The 17,871-nt window shown below is 36.4% G+C and overlaps 1 pseudogene; it reads right to left on the bottom strand.

Moving 5' to 3' along the window:
• Window positions 1-7,639: 7,639 nt before the first annotated feature.
• LOC149772471 (uncharacterized) lies at window positions 7,640-16,761 on the bottom strand (annotated as a pseudogene).
• Between the last annotated feature and the right edge of the window lie 1,110 nt (window positions 16,762-17,871).

The raw sequence follows: 17,871 nt of genomic DNA on the forward strand, positions 1-17,871 counted from the left end.
AACATTTCATGAAAATCCCTACAAAATTGTCGTTCGAAAGTGCCATTACATAATACATTGGACTTAAAACGCAAGTATATTGTCAGGAAAGCTTCGCTTGACTCGAGTAATGTGATACACGTTTAATAAAACTGCGACAGGAAATGTCATAAAAGTAGCATTCATCAACCGTTGTTCAAGACTAGGTAGTTAGACAATGGTTTTTTTTTTATATAAGTCACTGTCATTTACCTTTTTCGGGAGAGACGCATGGATAATAATGTCCCATTAAGTCTCTTTTCTCACTGGACTAAAATGGTACCTGAGGTATTGGTCATTCATTGAGCTAACATGGTACCTGAGGTATTGAGTGATGGTCAACGCAGTAGTACATGCTTTAGATCATGACATTTAAATTACCAATTTCTCTAGTCTACATGTTTTGCCCTGAAAAATCATTCAGTTAGGTGTTTAGGAAAACTACATGGATATACAATGGACAAATATTTGGTTGCATGTGCAGTTCAGTTTCCTTTATACTGTAGCGTAGTTTTTGTCATTATACTTTGATAACGACGAATATTAGACAATATAACTAATACAAACTCAGATTGTCAAATTAAAATTAAATCTCAGAAATTTGGAACGACTGAACGAAATATGTTTAGTCTTTTTGGAATGCTTTTGTAAAACACCACACTGTCTATAATGAAACATGATAATGTCCATAACGAAACACGATACTGATTAAATTGAAACATGATAATGTCCATAATGAAACACGATACTGTCTAGAATGAAACATGATACTGTCCATAATAGAACACGATACTGTCTATAATGGAACATGATACTGTCCATAATGAAACACGATACTATCTAAAATTAAACATGATAAGTCAATAACGCAAATTACTAATGTTTGCGCAAAAAATGTAATGATACGTATGAGAGTATAATGTGACTATGTGAGTCACTTTTTCAGCTATTTCGCCAAGATGACACAATGGGCCACACAGCCATAATGTTAATTTAAAAATAAATAGAAAAAGGTAGGATTCTACATCAACTTTAATTAAAATAAGAATATCCAATCATTTTCTTTCATCATCATCTAGATGTACAGATTTTCGCGGTAATAAGTCAAGCCTTTGCATGTAATAACACTGAAAAGACATACCACAACACAGGCAGAGACATTAATAAGACCCTGTACATGTCCGACCAACGTAACTGTGACAGTACTAAATTATGTGGCAATGTGTATAATTCATTACTGACAGTCACGCGCTGCCTATATGTCAGTCTATAGCGTAACAATCATCATCAAAGACTTGATATTAGGCCAGTAAGGTAACCACCGCCCTTGTAACGAACGCTGATCTGGAATGGTTAGAGGACAGATGATCAATAATTGACGCACATCATCAGTCAATTTTGAAGGAAAGGTTTATGAGAATAGCACTTTTTACTACATTAGTAAATATTGTGTGAAACGATATAATGTCATTACGTTCTGCAATTGTCACATAAATGAAAGTCTGTGCATGATAATACTAACGGTTGGGTGCAGGGGCGGATCAAAGTTTTGGTGAACTGTAGCACTTTAGCTATGCTGGTCTGAGGCACTTAAGATATAGTTCTAGAAATACTACCGGAATGTTGTCCTCACGCTGTCTTTTATATGTGTATAATTATTACAGCCATCTTAGGCTAAGAATTAGATGATTTAGATTTTTATCTCGTTTATTTAAACACATGTAATTGTATCCACGTAAACAGGAGCTGGGTGGTACTTGATTTAAATTAAACGAATATTACGCTACGCACATTCACACTCTCAAAAACGGGTACTAAGTCAAGCATACAATCACATATTACTGTGTTAACGTAAAGGTATTGCTTCTTTAATTTTTTTTTGGGGGGGGTTGTTTTGTTTTTTTTTGTTTGTTGTTGTTTTGCTTTGTTTGGGTTTGCTTTTATTAATTTATGTTGTTGGTTGGGTTTTTTTTTCTTCTATAACTAATTGATAAACAGTGAACCTAATAAGTACGAAATATTTCAGTATCTTACAAGTTCAATTTCATATTCATAGTGTTGTAATTAGATTCATACAAACGTTTCGTCATATTTATGCATCAAAAGTATTTTATCATTTTATTTCACTACTACTACTACTAGTAGTAGTAAAGGGAGTAATGTTTAAGATTGAGAAAATCTTGGATGGGCTCCGTTTGGGATCGAACCCTATGTCGTAAATGTAAGATGCAAGCGCATTAACAGCGCGTTGTCCAGACCTCCATTAATATTTAGTCTAAGTTCTGGATGCTGTGTGAACATTATGGAAATACGTGTAATTTAATTGATACGTACATATGAAATTGACATTGTTTCCTAAACGGTATCAAACTGCCAAGAAAATCATATATATAATTAAAATTCTTACAAAAATTGTCCCAGGTGGAACTGACTTTCTACTGATCGACTTGTATTTTCTAGCAATATGAGACAATAGTCATAATATTTTACAATTAGCAAGAATATAATATGTCGGACAGAATGTTGCTAGGGAGTACGTACGAATATGATTCCTGAAGTAGTCACTCTGGGAAGTAAGGACAGGAACACCTTTCTACAACAACAACAAAAACCCGGTATATAACTGACGTGTTTTTGGAGGAGTAATGATTAAAAGTGTAGCGATTCAAGATGCACTTCTATAATAATAATAATAATAATAATATCAACAACATAACAGATATTAAACGTGTTTTCCCTTCACACTATCACCATGGGCATGATATTAACAATTCAAATAGGTCATACACTATGCAAAAATTATAAGTTGGTTGCACATTAACGTATTTCATGTAAAGTACATACGTATAATGTTTTACAATTGACATCCCTTCTGAGAAGTTTCATGCAAAAATACAGCTTGTCCGAATTTTTACTAAAACATGGATGGAAAGTTTTTCTAAGGCTTCATGTTATTTTCATATATCATAAAAACAGCATAATAGTACCTTACTAATGTGGGAGTACAAGGGTCACAATTGGCACAGAAACTATGGTAAGTTTTAACAACTAATTTTGCAGAAAAAGTTAGATTTTTTAAGAAAATGTTTTGCAATGGTTATTTCAAACTGCACATTTCGTCAAATTGTTTACATTCAGGACCTTCTTTAACCTGCGCATCAATTGCCAAGCAAGGTGATATTTTATTTCGTGTCTGTATCGTCTAGAAAAAGAATTTTTTTTCTTGATTGAAGTGTTGTCCAAGCATATTATTATTTTAATAATAATAATAATAATAATAATAATAATAATAATAATATAATAAGAAGAAGAAGAAGAAGAAGAAGAAGAAGAAGAAGAAGAAGAAGAAAGAAGAAGAAGGAGAAGAAGACCAAGACGAAGAAGAGCAAGAAGAAAATTACTCTAATACGGTCTGGTAAACACGCCAGAAATAGAATATTTTCTATATTGGTCGGTACTTCAATAAAGCACCAAACATTTCGTTGAACGTGTTAGAGATATAAACAGTGCACACACTGACATTGACCATCTACTGATGCAGCTTGTACGTAATAACGTTTTATGACACGTCAGACAATAGTACCCATCCAGTACCAACTAAACCTAAAGTCTGAATAACATTAAAATGAAAAATAGACAAATGAAAAATAGACGTAAACAAGAAGAAGAAGGGAAAAAAAACGAAATATACCAGTTAGAAATGTTTAAAATATGTAGACTTTTTTGAAATATGAACCTACTGCCCTGTCCTAACGTGACCGTATTTTTTTTTTGGTACTCCGTTTCCATTAATGCAATTAGTATTCATCAATAAATCATCAACATGGAGGAGGGCGTCTTTTGTCTTTTCTTTTCCTTTTCTTTTTTGTTGTTGTTGTTGTTGTTGTTGTTGTTTTGTGTTGGTTTGTGGGAGTGTTTGTTTATTGTTACTTTTTTCCTTTCTCTACTTTTTATTTGCTAACATTTTGTTTATAATATATTATTACTTACTTTGACTTTATTTTGTTATTAAAGGAAAGTAATTATAGACTTCATATGGACCATAGATATAATGATAGTTCATGGGAGATAACTCTTCAAATACAATCGCAGTGGGTTGAGCCCTACTTAAATGTGAACAAGGATCATGACAAAGATTATCCATTTGTTTCGGATAATTACTTGTAGCTTTATCCCCGTCATGGATTTGTGAGCCCGATTGATGGATAAGGTTTCTTTAATTTTTCTGTAGATTTCCCACTTAAACCAAGGTTATTAATGATCATCAAAGTTAACTGAAACCTCTTCATCAGAATTAAAGTTACTTTAACAAAATAACACCCAACGGCGAATTTCTATTATGTTGCAGGGAGTTCTTCTAGCCTTATCCTTCTCGCTCAAAGAATATTAAAAGGCTCCCTAGTTGCAATCAGGAAAAAATTGTATAATCTTGGAAGGGGGTGATTTTCAACCCAGATCATATATCTACCCCTCCAACCATAACAATTATTGTGATTATATGGCACTGCCATTATACAGAAGAAAAGGGAAAAATCTAACGAGGTGACTGCGAGGGAAATTACATTTGTAATAAACGTGATACAGAATGTTCCTGCTTTGGGTGATACAAACCGTCCCCGCTTTTGGGTGATACAGAATGTTCCTGCTTTGGAGATCAAAAGGCAACATGTTTGTACCTAGAAGAGGAAACTATTACTTGACAAAGTTAGTTCTAGTATCATTGGCCTAGGCCTGAAATACGTTTAGTTCTGATGATGCCTTAAACAGATCTCCAAGGTCACCAGCTGACTTATGAGCGAGATGCCTGTGAAACCATCTTGATGAGAAATATGTCGTATTTTGATGTTAATGCAATGACGTCAATAATGCAAAACTGATACAGGCCGTTTCTGGTGCTTTTCCCTCACACTATATTTTCAACTTCAATAAATTTGATGATAAATGCAACACTACTTTATTCAAACCGATGATTGAAATAAAAATTACCAATGAAACATTTATCTTTAAAATTTACCATTGTCTTCAGAAACTCGTAAAAGGGGCAAACTAACGTAATATTTTTGTCCTATAATGCCGTGAAATGAAAAGAAAATTATATTCCACTTTCCCATGTTTTGCCATTCCCTCTATCTCTCATCATGAATAATAATAATAATAATAATAATAATAATAATAATAATAATAATAGTGATAATAATAATAATAATAATAATAATAATAATAATAATAATAATTATTATTATTATTATTATTATTATTATTATTATTATTATTATTATTATTATTTATGGTTTGTGGCCACCTTGTCTTCAGAAAGTCATGTTATGATTCAATCACACATACACACACAAAACTTAACTTCCTTCATAATGATTTACATTTGAATAATAATGGCATTTGTTTCTACCTTAAAATTTCAGTATAAAATTTGCCCTATGTACTTGAAATGGAAGGTTTGGCAATACATAGGTATTATTGGTTTGACTGCATGACTTGAGCTAAACGACATAAGTTGGAAATATTTTAATGTGTTCGTTTGACAATATCGTATTGTGTGCACTATATTCACAGTAGTTAATGATGATATTCTTGTGGATAGGCCAATCGTAAGAAACCTCTTGTTAGCATGGTGGCAAACTTGAACCACTGCTCGCTTTAGTACAGACTATAGCTATGTCTATGAGCGACACTAACCTTATGATATACTATGTTAGTAAGCATTTAATTATAGCGTGTGTATGAACAATTATACCCTTTTCTTTGGATAGTATGTTTGTATGTATGGCTTGTGTATCAACAATCCTACCCTTTTCGTTGGATAGTATATTTGTATGTATCTAAGTATGGCTTGTGTATCAACACTCTTACCCTTTTCGTTGGATATTATGTTTGTATGTATCTAAGTATGGCTTGTGTATCAACACTCTTATCCTTTTCGTTGGATAGTATGTTTGTATGTATGGTTTGTGTATCAACAATTCTACCCTTTTCGTTGGATAGTACCTTTGTATGTATTTAAGTATGGCTTGTGTATCAACAGTCACCCTTTTCGTTGGATAGTATGTTTGTATGTATGGCTTGTGTTATCAACAATTCTACCCTTTTCGTTGGATAGTACCTTTGTATGTATTTAAGTATGGCTTTGTATCAACACTCTTATCCTTTTCGTTGGATAGTATGTTTGTATGTTTGGCTTGTGTATCAACAATCCTACCCTTTTCGTTGGATAGTACCTTTGTATGTATTTAAGTATGGCTTGTGTATCAACACTCTTACCCTTTTCGTTGGATAGAATGTTTGTATGTATGGCTTGTGTATCAACAATCCTACCCTTTTCGTTGGATAGTATGTTTGTATGTATGTAAGTATGCCTTGTGTATCAACACTCTTACCCTTTTCGTTGGATAGTATGTTTGTATGTATGGCTTGTGTATCAACAATTCTACCCTTTTCGTTGGATAGTACCTTTGTATGTATTTAAGTATGGCTTGTGTATCAACAATCCTACCCTTTTCGTTGAATAGTATGTTTGTATGTATGTAAGTATGGCTTGTGTATCAACACTCCTACCCTTTTCGTTGGATAGTACTTTTGTATGTATATAAGTGTAGCAGATCTACAAAGACTCATGACCTTGTGTGATTTTATGAATGTGTAGCGTGTATATTTTTTGCGATAGCATAGTATATTTGTGTCTTTAGCGTGTGTATAAATACTCTCACCCTTTCCTTTAAATAGTAAATGTGTGTGTTGAATTGTATATTAACAAATTTTAACATTACATGAACACTTCTATCAGCGTATGATATCATGCTTGTATGTACCTATATCCTACATCTATAAATAATCATACACTTTTTGTATATATGTAAGTATAGCGCGTCTATAGATCTTTATTTCGGAAGTCGAATCTCTGTTCTTCTACACGAATGTTTAACGCATGCGCAATCAACGTAAAGCAACTTTAAAGCGATCGTCATTAACAGCGTGTGCATGTTCGAGAAGAAAGTTTCTGACAAAGACGTGAAGGTTTGACATATATCAAACATTTACAGAAAGAGTCTGTTGGCAAATCGTGAGTAAATATTTCAATAAAAAAATGTTGTCATTGAAAATTTAATGTTGCATCATACACAACTGACACAATAGAAAAACGGATTTACTGTAAAAAAAATTAGTGTAAAAACCTATACAATATGAAAGACTGAATGAAGAATTTGTTACGAATTTTGACAACATGACATACTTTATATACTAATGGAATTTTTCAAAGAAAGCTATTTTCAAGTTTGTTTATTTTTTCATTGATTTATTTTACTATTATGTATATTTGATTTAATTTATATTTGATTTAATTTCCCTGTTTGTTTGATTGTTTTAGGTAATTTATTCCTTTATATGTTTATGTAATGTAACTTTATTTACTGGAATAGAGTTCAGTTCTGACTGGTTTTTTATTTTCACAGTAAACAACTAATCAAATAAACTTTGTATCTAATGCTGACCTAATTCCTGACCGTGGTTCAGAAACAATGATGGATTCCAGTAATTAACGTTTTACCCAAATTTTTTTTATTCTTTCTCAGAGTAAGATTCTTAAAGAGGATGTCAAATTAGTTAGTTAGTTTTGCCCGTCACCCATGCCGGGATATAGGCCGCCCACAAAAGATCGCCAGAGACTTCTGTCCTGTGCCATCCCTTCAAGCTGACTCCAGGTGTGACCCATCTTAGTGATGTCCGCCTCAAGGTCGCGTCGCCAGGTGTTTCTTGGTCGTCCCCTTCTCCGCTTGTCTTGAGGGTTCCATTTCAATGCCTGTCTGGTAATGTTGGTTGGCGGCTTACGTAGGGTGTGTCCTACCCAAACCCACCTTCTCTTCTTGATCTCGTCCTGTACCGGAAGCTGGGAGGTTCTCTGCCACAAGTTGGTGTTGCTGATGGTGTCTGGCCAGCGGATCTGGAGAATTCTTCTTAGGCAGCTGTTGATGAAGGTCTGAGCTCTCTTTACGGTCGACTTGGTGGTTGTCCAGGTCTCTGCTCCATACAGTAGGACTAACTTCACGTTGGAGTTGAACAGAATGATCTTGGTAGTTAAGGAAATTTCTTTGGAGCCCCAGATGTTCTTGAGCTGTATAAAAGCTGCTCACGCCTTTCCGATCCTTGCCTTGACATCTGCGTCTGTGCCACCCTGCTGGTTGATAATGCTTCCCAGGTACGTGAAGGACTTAAGCTCTTCCAGGGGATTTCCCTGCAGTGTGACTGGGTTGTTACTGGCATAAATGGTCTCGAGGATTTTTATCTTGTCTTTGTGGATGTTGAGGCCAACCTGTGCTGATGTGGCTGCCAGTACGTTGGACTTGTCCTGCATTTGCTGCTGAATATGGGAAGAGTGCTAGGTCATCGGCAAAGTCCAGGTCTTCAAGTTGACTCCACAATTTCCACTGGATCCCATTTCTCCGCCCATTGGTGGATGTCTTCATAATCCAGTCGATGGCGAGAAGGAAGAGAAAAAGCGACAGCAAGCAGCCTTGCCTCACGCCAGTTTGCACTTGGAAGCTGTATGTGTGCTGTCCTGCAATAATGACTCTGCAGGACATTCCGTTGTAAGTGTTCTTGATCAGGTTCACCAGCTTGGTTGGGATGCCGTAATGGCGAAGAAGTTTCCAGAGTGTCTCTCGGTCCACGCTGTTGAATGCCTTCTCATAATCGACAAAGTTGATGTAGAGTGAAGAATTCCACTCCAACGATTACTCGACTATGATGTGAAGAGTAGCTATTTGGTCCGTACACGATCTGTTCTGCCGGAAGCCCGTTTGCTCATCTCGTAACTGTGGGTCAACGACCTCCTTCATCTTCTCCAAGAGGATCCGGTTGAAGACTTTCCCTGGTACTGATAATGGTGTGATTCCTCTGTAACTGGAGCAGATGCTTAGATCGCCTTTCTTTGGGATCTTGATGAGTGTCCCTCCTTCCAGTCTGTCGGTATTTCTTCTTCCTCCCAGATCTTCTCAAAGAGGTAGTATAGCATTTCCACTGAAGCATCTAAGTCTGCTCTGAGTGCTTTTGATGGGATGCCATTAGGTCCAGCTGACTTGCCGTTTTTCAGATGGGTGATGGCTTTCCTGATCTCGTCTCTGGTGGGATTGTTACAGCTTATTGGGAGATCTGCGTTGGCTGGGTGGATTCCTGTGGGATTTAGTGGGGCTGGCCTTTCAACAGTTCTTCACATTGTTCTGCCCATCTTTTAATTTGGTGTTCTGTACTTGCTATGGTCTTTCCCTGCTTGTCATTTTCTGGTCGCTCTGTTTTGCTGTACTTGCCGGAGAGCTTACTGGTTATGTCATACAGCTTCTTCATGTTTCCGCTTCTTGTCGCTTCTTCTGCCTCTGCTGACATTCCTTCAGCATAGTTTCTCTTGTCTATCTTGATGCTTCTTTTCACTTTTCTGTGGGCGTCAGTGTACTCTTTTTGTACCTTTACTTTTTTAGTCCTTGTCCTACTGCTATTTACTGCTACTTTTTTCTGTTTACGCTCCTGGATTTTGCGCAATGTTTCGGCTGAAATCCATTCTTTTTGCTGGTGCTTCATGGGGCCTAGTACTTCTTGACATGTTGATTTTATTGCCTCTAACTTTCTGTCATCTGTTGTTTGCATTGCCTTTCTCATCTTCAAGAAGCTCTTGTGGCACTTGGTACTTGTTATTAAGCGTCAGTCTGTATTCTTCTTTTGTTTTTGCATCTTTCAACAGGCTGATGTTATACTTTGTTTTCTTCTTCTTTGTGCCAATCCAGTTCTTCTTCAGCTTAAATTTCAGCCTTGCGACAACTAAGTGGTGGTCAGATGCACCATCTGCTCCCCTCTTCACCCTCACATCTTGCAGGGATCTTCTGAACTTCTTGGTTATGCAGATGTAGTCAATCTATTTTCTGTCACATGGTCTGGTGATATCCATGTGTTCTTGTGGATTCTCTTGTGGGGAAAGATGATACCCGCAATGATCAGGTTGTTCAGTGCACAAAGGTCTGCGAACCTCTCTCCATTTTGGTTCATCTCACCCAGGCCGTAGATCCCCATGGCTTGTTCATACCCTGTGTTGTATGACGTTCATCTTTATTTTCTCCTTCTTGGCCCTAAACGTTGCCGTGAGGATTCTGGGCCCATGTGGTTCCCATCCTATCAGTGCATTATATGCTTGCTTTGACAGCAAGAGCCCCACCCCCTGTGTATGAAGCGCATTATCTTCCTCAAGTCCTGGATACAGTAGCATCTCTCCTGTCATCAGTCTTCTTTGTCCAGATTGAGTCCATCTTGTCTCACTAATGCCCAGTAGGGATAGGTTGTATTTCTTCATCTCTGCTGCTACCTGTGCTGTTTTTCCTGCCTTATACATTGTCCTCACATTCCATGTTGCGATGTTAATTCTCCTGTTTGATAGAAGGGTGGTCTGCTTTATGGTTTCTTCATGTCAAATAACATGTATCAAATCGGTTTTTCCAGAGGGGTTGAGACACATCCGGGGATCTGTTTTGCATTGTAGCTATTATTTATTATTAATGTTTTGAACAATAATAGTCATTCTTGCCATAATACTTGAGAAGTCAAAGTGTTTTATGTTGTGACCAGATTTTGGGCTAATTATTTTTTTTTCTTCAAATCATTTGGATTCCAAGATATTATTTTTCCCTGGAAAAAAAATTGTGCTCTAAATTAATTCTTGGACAAATACAGTTATCGAATCGAAATTTATACAGAATTCAAACTGGAATATTATTTTCTGTGATTCAAGAAAGAACTATTGACACATCAGTACGACGCTGGCCACATCATACGTCATCGCCTTCCATTTTGGATTTCATAGTCATTCAAACTCAGATTCATTTAGGACTTTTTACTACTAGGACTTCTAATTTTTTAATTCTTGGATTATTCTTGGGTCATTTTTGGATTTGATTCGTAAAACCGTAAGTTCTTTTTTTCATTTTTACTTTGTTTTTCTAGGGAAATAAATTATTTGTTAAATTTTTACAAAACATGTTGTCTTCACTTTTTTCTTGTTACATTTTGTAAGAGACTAAACGCGTAACGTTACAGACATGAACCATAACCCATACTATCTTATCAGAATTAAATTCTAAAATGTCAGTTGTTATTTACTAAATTGTGATTTCAGATCAATGTAAATATTACAAGAACACTGTAATGAATATGCACTAGTTTTAAGAGCAAGACATAATATCAACTTATATATAGACTTATCATTATGGTATTTTATGCCAAAAATATTGGTAAAAGAAGGCTTTATAAGTAGCAGCAACAATGCAAAAGTTGATTTATTCGTCATGCTGAATGTTCACGAAACATTTTTATATAACCATATGTAATAAATATGCTAATTTCATCTAGTTTGAAATAACCATGCGGTCAAGATTTTGCAACAAGAGACCAAAAACCAATATTAAACATGGTTCAGGGTGAATGTGCTTGAATGCTTCCTATGCATTTATATGAAAATATAATATCACTTCGGTTTTGAATTTTGCACACTCAAATTATGCACAGTGCCGGATTACCAAATAGGCAGAGTAGACACCGGCAAAGGGGCCCCACGACAACGGATCAAAATAATATTGACAAAACGTATTAGGAGATAATTTTGAGTGGTGCCCCACCATTTCGACTGCCTAAGGGCCTAAGGGTCTCCACAGGGTTTAATCCTGCACTATGCATACAACATTCAGTTATCAGAACTACATATAATTTCAACTTGTGTATCACTCAAGAATATAGTATTTCATGCAAAAATGTTCGAAGTAGGCAATTGATGAAAAGGTACAGGATGACTAAAGAAGTACCTAGAACATAGAAAATTCTTGTTATTCTTATAACTGAATGTTCACACAATATTGTTATATAACCATATGTACGAAATATGTTAAGTTCAACTTGAAATAGCATGAAGTCAAGCTTTTGCAAAAGTAAACAAAAGACAGGATTAAAAATGGTTTACGGTGTGTTTTTGAATGCTTGCTGTGAATTCATTTTAACCGTTATCATAAATATGAGTTCATTATTTAATTCTGCATATTGAAATCATGCAGAAAACATGTTTATATATTCAATAATTCTATGAAAAAATAATACCCCGTTGTTACTTAATGAAATGTTTACTGCAAATTCTGGTTGATCGGTGGGCGTTGACTTTTCTCTATGGATGGCAGCAATTCAATTATTCCTCAACAATTCCTCCTTTTCAACTCCTGAAGAATATTGTCACATACTCTTTGTTGTCGTCTATTACAACAGCACACACAAACACAACAACATTCCACTGGCGTATTGCAGTTTACTACTATCTGATATTTAATGACAAATTCTCTATTAATGTAAGATGAGTAGGTCAGTCGAGTTACCCCACGTTATATGCACATGTCCGTACAGGATACAGCTATGGGATAGGTTTGGCAAGCTACAAATAATATCGGCAACTGATCTATACACACTCCACTCCTTGTGTTATTATAAAGAATGTTTATGTGATGGCATAGCATGTATATAAACACCCCATACTTTTTGTGTAATAGTATGCCTGTATGTAGTGTACATCATGCTTCTATAGGCACTCCTACTAGGTTGGGATAGTATCTTTGTCAGTATCGCTAAATAAGGCGCGTTTATAACACTGCTCTCTTTTGCGTGATAGGTATAATAATAATATTGAGGACTTTGTATAGCGCCTAATCTTTAGAAGCTCTAAGCGCTTTACAACATTAGACAACACCTATAAGATAAAAAAACATATAATGATATGATTACTGAAACAAACAAAATGAAATTAGAAAACATAAAAAACATGCTGAGAATATTTAAGGTAGAAAACATTATTAGGTCTTTAAGTTTGTTCTTGCAGTCGAAATAAGTGAGTTTTGAGAGCACTCTTGAATGGGATAACTGTGTCTTTGTGCCTAAGTTCAGTGGGCAATTCATTCCACGATCCTGGACCCTGGTATGCAAAAGAACGCTCTCCATATGACTTTGTTTTCATAGTGGGAATAATGAGTATACGATTGTCGGAAGAGGAGCGTAAGTATCTTGCTGGTGTGTACACAAGGGTGAGGTCGGATAGGTATGTTGGACTAGAGTCCGACAGTGAAATGTAGCACAGAGAACAAATTTTGTGTTTGATTTTGGATCGAATGGATAGCCAGTGTAGGGTACAGAGCAGCGGGGAGGTGTGCTCTGATCGTGGTACTCTAAGTATGATCATAGCAGCTGTGTTTTGAACTTTTTGAAGTTTCTGGAGCAGATATTGAGATGAACCAGACAGAATTGAGTTACAATAGTCCAGTCTTGAAAGTACTAAAGAACACACAAGTGTTTTTGTGGCATCAACTGAAAGATATTTGCGAATTGACCTGATGCATCTCAGCTCAAGATATGCAGCCTTACATATGTTCATGACATGTTGGTGCAATGTGAGAGTACTGTATAGAGTAACACCTAGGTTTCGTACTGGCTGTGTGAATTTAATGTTGGTGTTGCTGATATTTATTGTTTGAGGTAAAGGATGTGAATGAGAAAGTCTTTGTGTTGTGATCAGAATGGCCTCAGTTTTATCATCGTTCTTCTGCAGCTTGTTACATGTCATCCATAATTTCACATCATAAATGCACCTCTCTGCACCTTGGATGGTAGCATCAACTTCAGTTGGGTGGCTAGATTTGTATATTTGGGTGTCGTCAGCGTACAATTGGTGAGACACTGGATGATGATCTATAACACTTGGGAGTGACTGAGTGTACAGAATGAAGAGAACAGGTCCAAGAACACACCCCTGTCGAACACCACAACATAGATCAACTGGGCTGGAGTGTATTCCATTTGCAAATACAATTTGAGTCCTGTTGGCTAAGTAGGACTTGTGTTTTGGTGTGTTTTCACAGACGTCACGACTGAGTACACAAATACACACAATGCAACTCGCACGCGCCTTGTGCCGCTATTGTGAGTCCCTAACAAAGCTTTGTCAACATTAGTCATCATGTATATTCAAGATAATAATCCGATTTAAATGTCGATAAGGACATTTACTTCATCAAAACGATATATAAATTATGCTTGAAATTAGGTACCCTACAGCACGAAAATAAAAATGAAGCTGGAAGTTCCCTTGTTTATATCGAAAGACAGAATAGTGAATTTGAACCGTAATCGTGCATATTGCTATCAAATAGAAATGCAGTCATTTTTTTACAAACAGACAATATTGTTTCGTATCATATCCCTAAGCTTGACATCTTGAAAGAGCATTTCCGGACAATGCTTTTCGGAATGCAACTATCAGAGATTAATTAAAACTTCATAGCATGTGTTTTATGTGAGAACTTTTATGTACAAATACTTTTCGCGACAACAGGTGTTTGTGCCAAAGACAGCTAACAAACCAATTTATTTAGTATGGTCAAATATTGTATTTATGGTGGAGATGATGGCCGTAGGATGATATCGAATGAAAGCGATAACTGTTCAAAGAAGTTTCATCTTCAGTGTATTCAAACGAAACACGTGCCTAACGGAACATGACTTTGTGACTTATGTCAAAAGGAGGTATTCCTGAAATGCTTTTAGAAATATGAAATTATATATTAACAATTAGCTTTTAAACTTGAACAATAACCAAATAATTAATTTCAGTCCTTGAAAACTGAAAATCATTACATGTTTCTACTTGTTTGTGTATCCATTTGTTTATGCGTTTGTTTGTCGATCGATCTTTTGTTTGTCGATCGATCTCATGTGCTTCTTAGTTATGACCTAATGTCATTTCCAGTTTTACTCTCAAGACGCCCATAAGGCGCTTCTCATCTATGGACCTACTCTAATTCCACTTAAATTCCATTTCGTCCATAAAGAATAGAAGTAATGCTGCTTAATTTCAAATCTATTTGACTAATCAACTAACTAAGATTGTCGATAATTTAAAAGGGGCGTTGTAAGGACAAATAAATTATCATACGTCTGGGAAAGATAATATTTTCTCAAGTATTGCCTATCCCTCTCAATATATTTTCAAGTGATCGAATATAGCTAAAGTGAAATAACAGTAAGACAAGACTGCAGTAAAGCAAACCTATAAATGTTCAAGAAGTTATATCTAACCTTTAACAATACATACCATGTTATTATTCTCTTTTAGTACGTTTCTAACTATCTACGAATGATTCTCTAATTTGTTAATTATTTCATTCTGTTCGATTTCTTTGATTTCTATGATCCTAATGAACAGAGAATATGTAATAACTGGATGAATATGATATGTGTATATGTGTCAAGGCTGGTGACAAGACGACGAAGCCAACAAGGCGAGAAAGTACAGAACACAAGCTGCACATTTTAAAATGACTAAATTCATCGTAGAAGTTTTAAATGAGGTTTACATCATCTTGATTTGCGTTAACACTCAGTTGCATTATTGTTTGGTTCGTTCTCTCTCTCTCTCTCTCTCTCTCTCTCTCTCTCTCTCTCTCTCATATGTTTCTAAGTACATTTTGGGACGTCTAAATTAGCTGTAGTTGAGTTTCCACATCTTCACACTGATCTAACTGTTTAGAATATTATGCATTAAGCCTAAGTATGTTACCTTAAGCCTCCCTTTCTAAAGTGTGATACCTTAAACCCAATTGTTTACAGTTGGATACCTTAAGATTAACTGGTCAGTGCATATATAATCCAGGCATAACTGGTTCGTAGTGAGTGGGGGCGATATAGCGACAAGGGGACTTATATGTTTAAAAGGGTCCCGGCCCTATAGCGACAATGGGAATTTAACATGGGGAATTTTAACAAGAGGAATTGAACAGCGACAAGGGATTGGGCCGATATAGAGAAAAGGAGAATTGGATAGGGGTGACGTCACGGTACTGGACAATGGCACCAATGTTGCAAGTGGCTGACCTCAAATGGGCAAAAGAGTGTGGCTAGGGACTGACCTAGGGACAATAGAGACATAGACTTAGAGACGTGGTTAGAGACAGTGTTTAAGACATAGACAGAGACATAGATATATAACACAAACTTCGATTTATGGATATAAATCCATCCAACAAAAAATCGACTTTCAAATGTTTAGGCATGAGCGGATAGGCATATTTCTGAGACAATGGAGTGGCTCTGAAAAGGGTCTTTGGTTTTCTTCTTCTTGTTCTTTTAATTTCTGTCTTCTCTTTTTTTCGCCAACATCTTATATTCTCCGCTACATTCTTGTTATTTTTTACTCATCCTTTTCATCATCCTCTTTCTCCTTCTACTAATCCTCTTTTTCCTCTTTTCATTTTCTTTTTCTTTTGTTATTTTTTCATTCCATCTTCTCGATTGTTCTTTATCCTCTATGACCTACTTCTTCTCCGTTTCCTCCATCATTCCCAGATCGTCCACCACCTCTTGCAACTTCATCATCTTGTCCATGTGGTCTTTTGCCATTGTTAAATTATTCAATACTGAATGGCGCGATTGACGAACCCTACACTTGATATTTCTCACTCACTGACGTGAAGGAAACTTCCAACTACCCATATAACAAACCAAACAATCCATAGTGATGAAAGTGCTAACCTAAAATAAATTATTATACCAAACAACACATTAATGCTAACAAAACCTACTCTATATTTTATATCAAAACATAGTGGAGAAGGAAAGGTTTTATTTACAAAATACATCATCACCTTCAGTCACATCAGCATAAGACATAGTGTTTATAGTGACACTACTCTACTATCACACATAACAAATATTATTTTGTACAGGAAGAAGGGTGTTTTGTTAAGGAGAAACAAACACACGCGCACACAAACAAACGTACGCGAACACACAAACACACATACACAGTACACACACAAACGTACGCGCGCACACACACAAACATAAAATTACTGTATTGGCAACTTTATCAGCCTCTCTTTTCTAGATATCTGGTAAGCCCTTAACTGCAGATGCACCTGTTTAATGCTGACATCTCCCAGGTCTGGCCTCACACACACATCTACTCCAATCGCCTCCCAATAGATATGTGTGGTTGAGAGTGAGGAGGCAGCTTGAGTGGCTTCAGATCCGCAAACATCAGTTTGTGGGATTCTGACGTGTCTCTCCCTTACGATCCTTCGTCTTGCCTGTGGATGTTGACGTTGTCTCCCGACTGATTGCCGCTGTCGTTCCAACTCATTCTCCCAGTTTTCTGTCTGGGGGACAGTGACTCTCGGTGATGGTAGTTGTGGTACTGGTAGTGGCTGACGCTGTGGTGGCGTGCTCACCTCAGGCTTGACCTCACACGTTTGCCTAAGTATGATGTGTGGCAAGATCTGTCTTTGCTTTTCCTTCTCCTCTTCTTTCTTCTTTTTATTCCTCTCCTCTTCTACCATGGCACGTTCATGGACTATCTTACTAGCCAGGGAAACAAAGTGTTTATTGACACACTTCTATTTTTTACATACAGACAAACACACACACTATTTTAAAAGTCAGAGAAACGAAGTATTTATAGGTCCACTTTTATTTTTTAATCTACGAACACACCAAGAAAGGTATATTTTGGCAATATAACTAATGTGTTGTTTTTAAATTATTGGGGTAGCACTGAAAGGGACTGTTTTATTGGGGGTTGTGGCAATCTCTTATCGTCTAAGATGGTGTCCCCGTCTGGCTGCAGACATACCGACAGGATAGGGTCTCCTTCTACGGAAGGAGAAGGAGAACTCCTTCATATCTAATCGACAGTCTTCAAAGCCCCTGTCTGGCTCCTGCTATTGTTGCTGCTGCTACTGCTGCTGCTCTCTCTCTCTCTCTCTCTCTCTCTCTCTCTCT

This window comes from Sinohyriopsis cumingii, unplaced genomic scaffold, assembly GCF_028554795.1.
Source record: "Sinohyriopsis cumingii isolate HCF-2022 unplaced genomic scaffold, ASM2855479v2 utg001460l, whole genome shotgun sequence".
In the NCBI taxonomy this organism is placed as follows: domain Eukaryota; kingdom Metazoa; phylum Mollusca; class Bivalvia; order Unionida; family Unionidae; genus Sinohyriopsis; species Sinohyriopsis cumingii.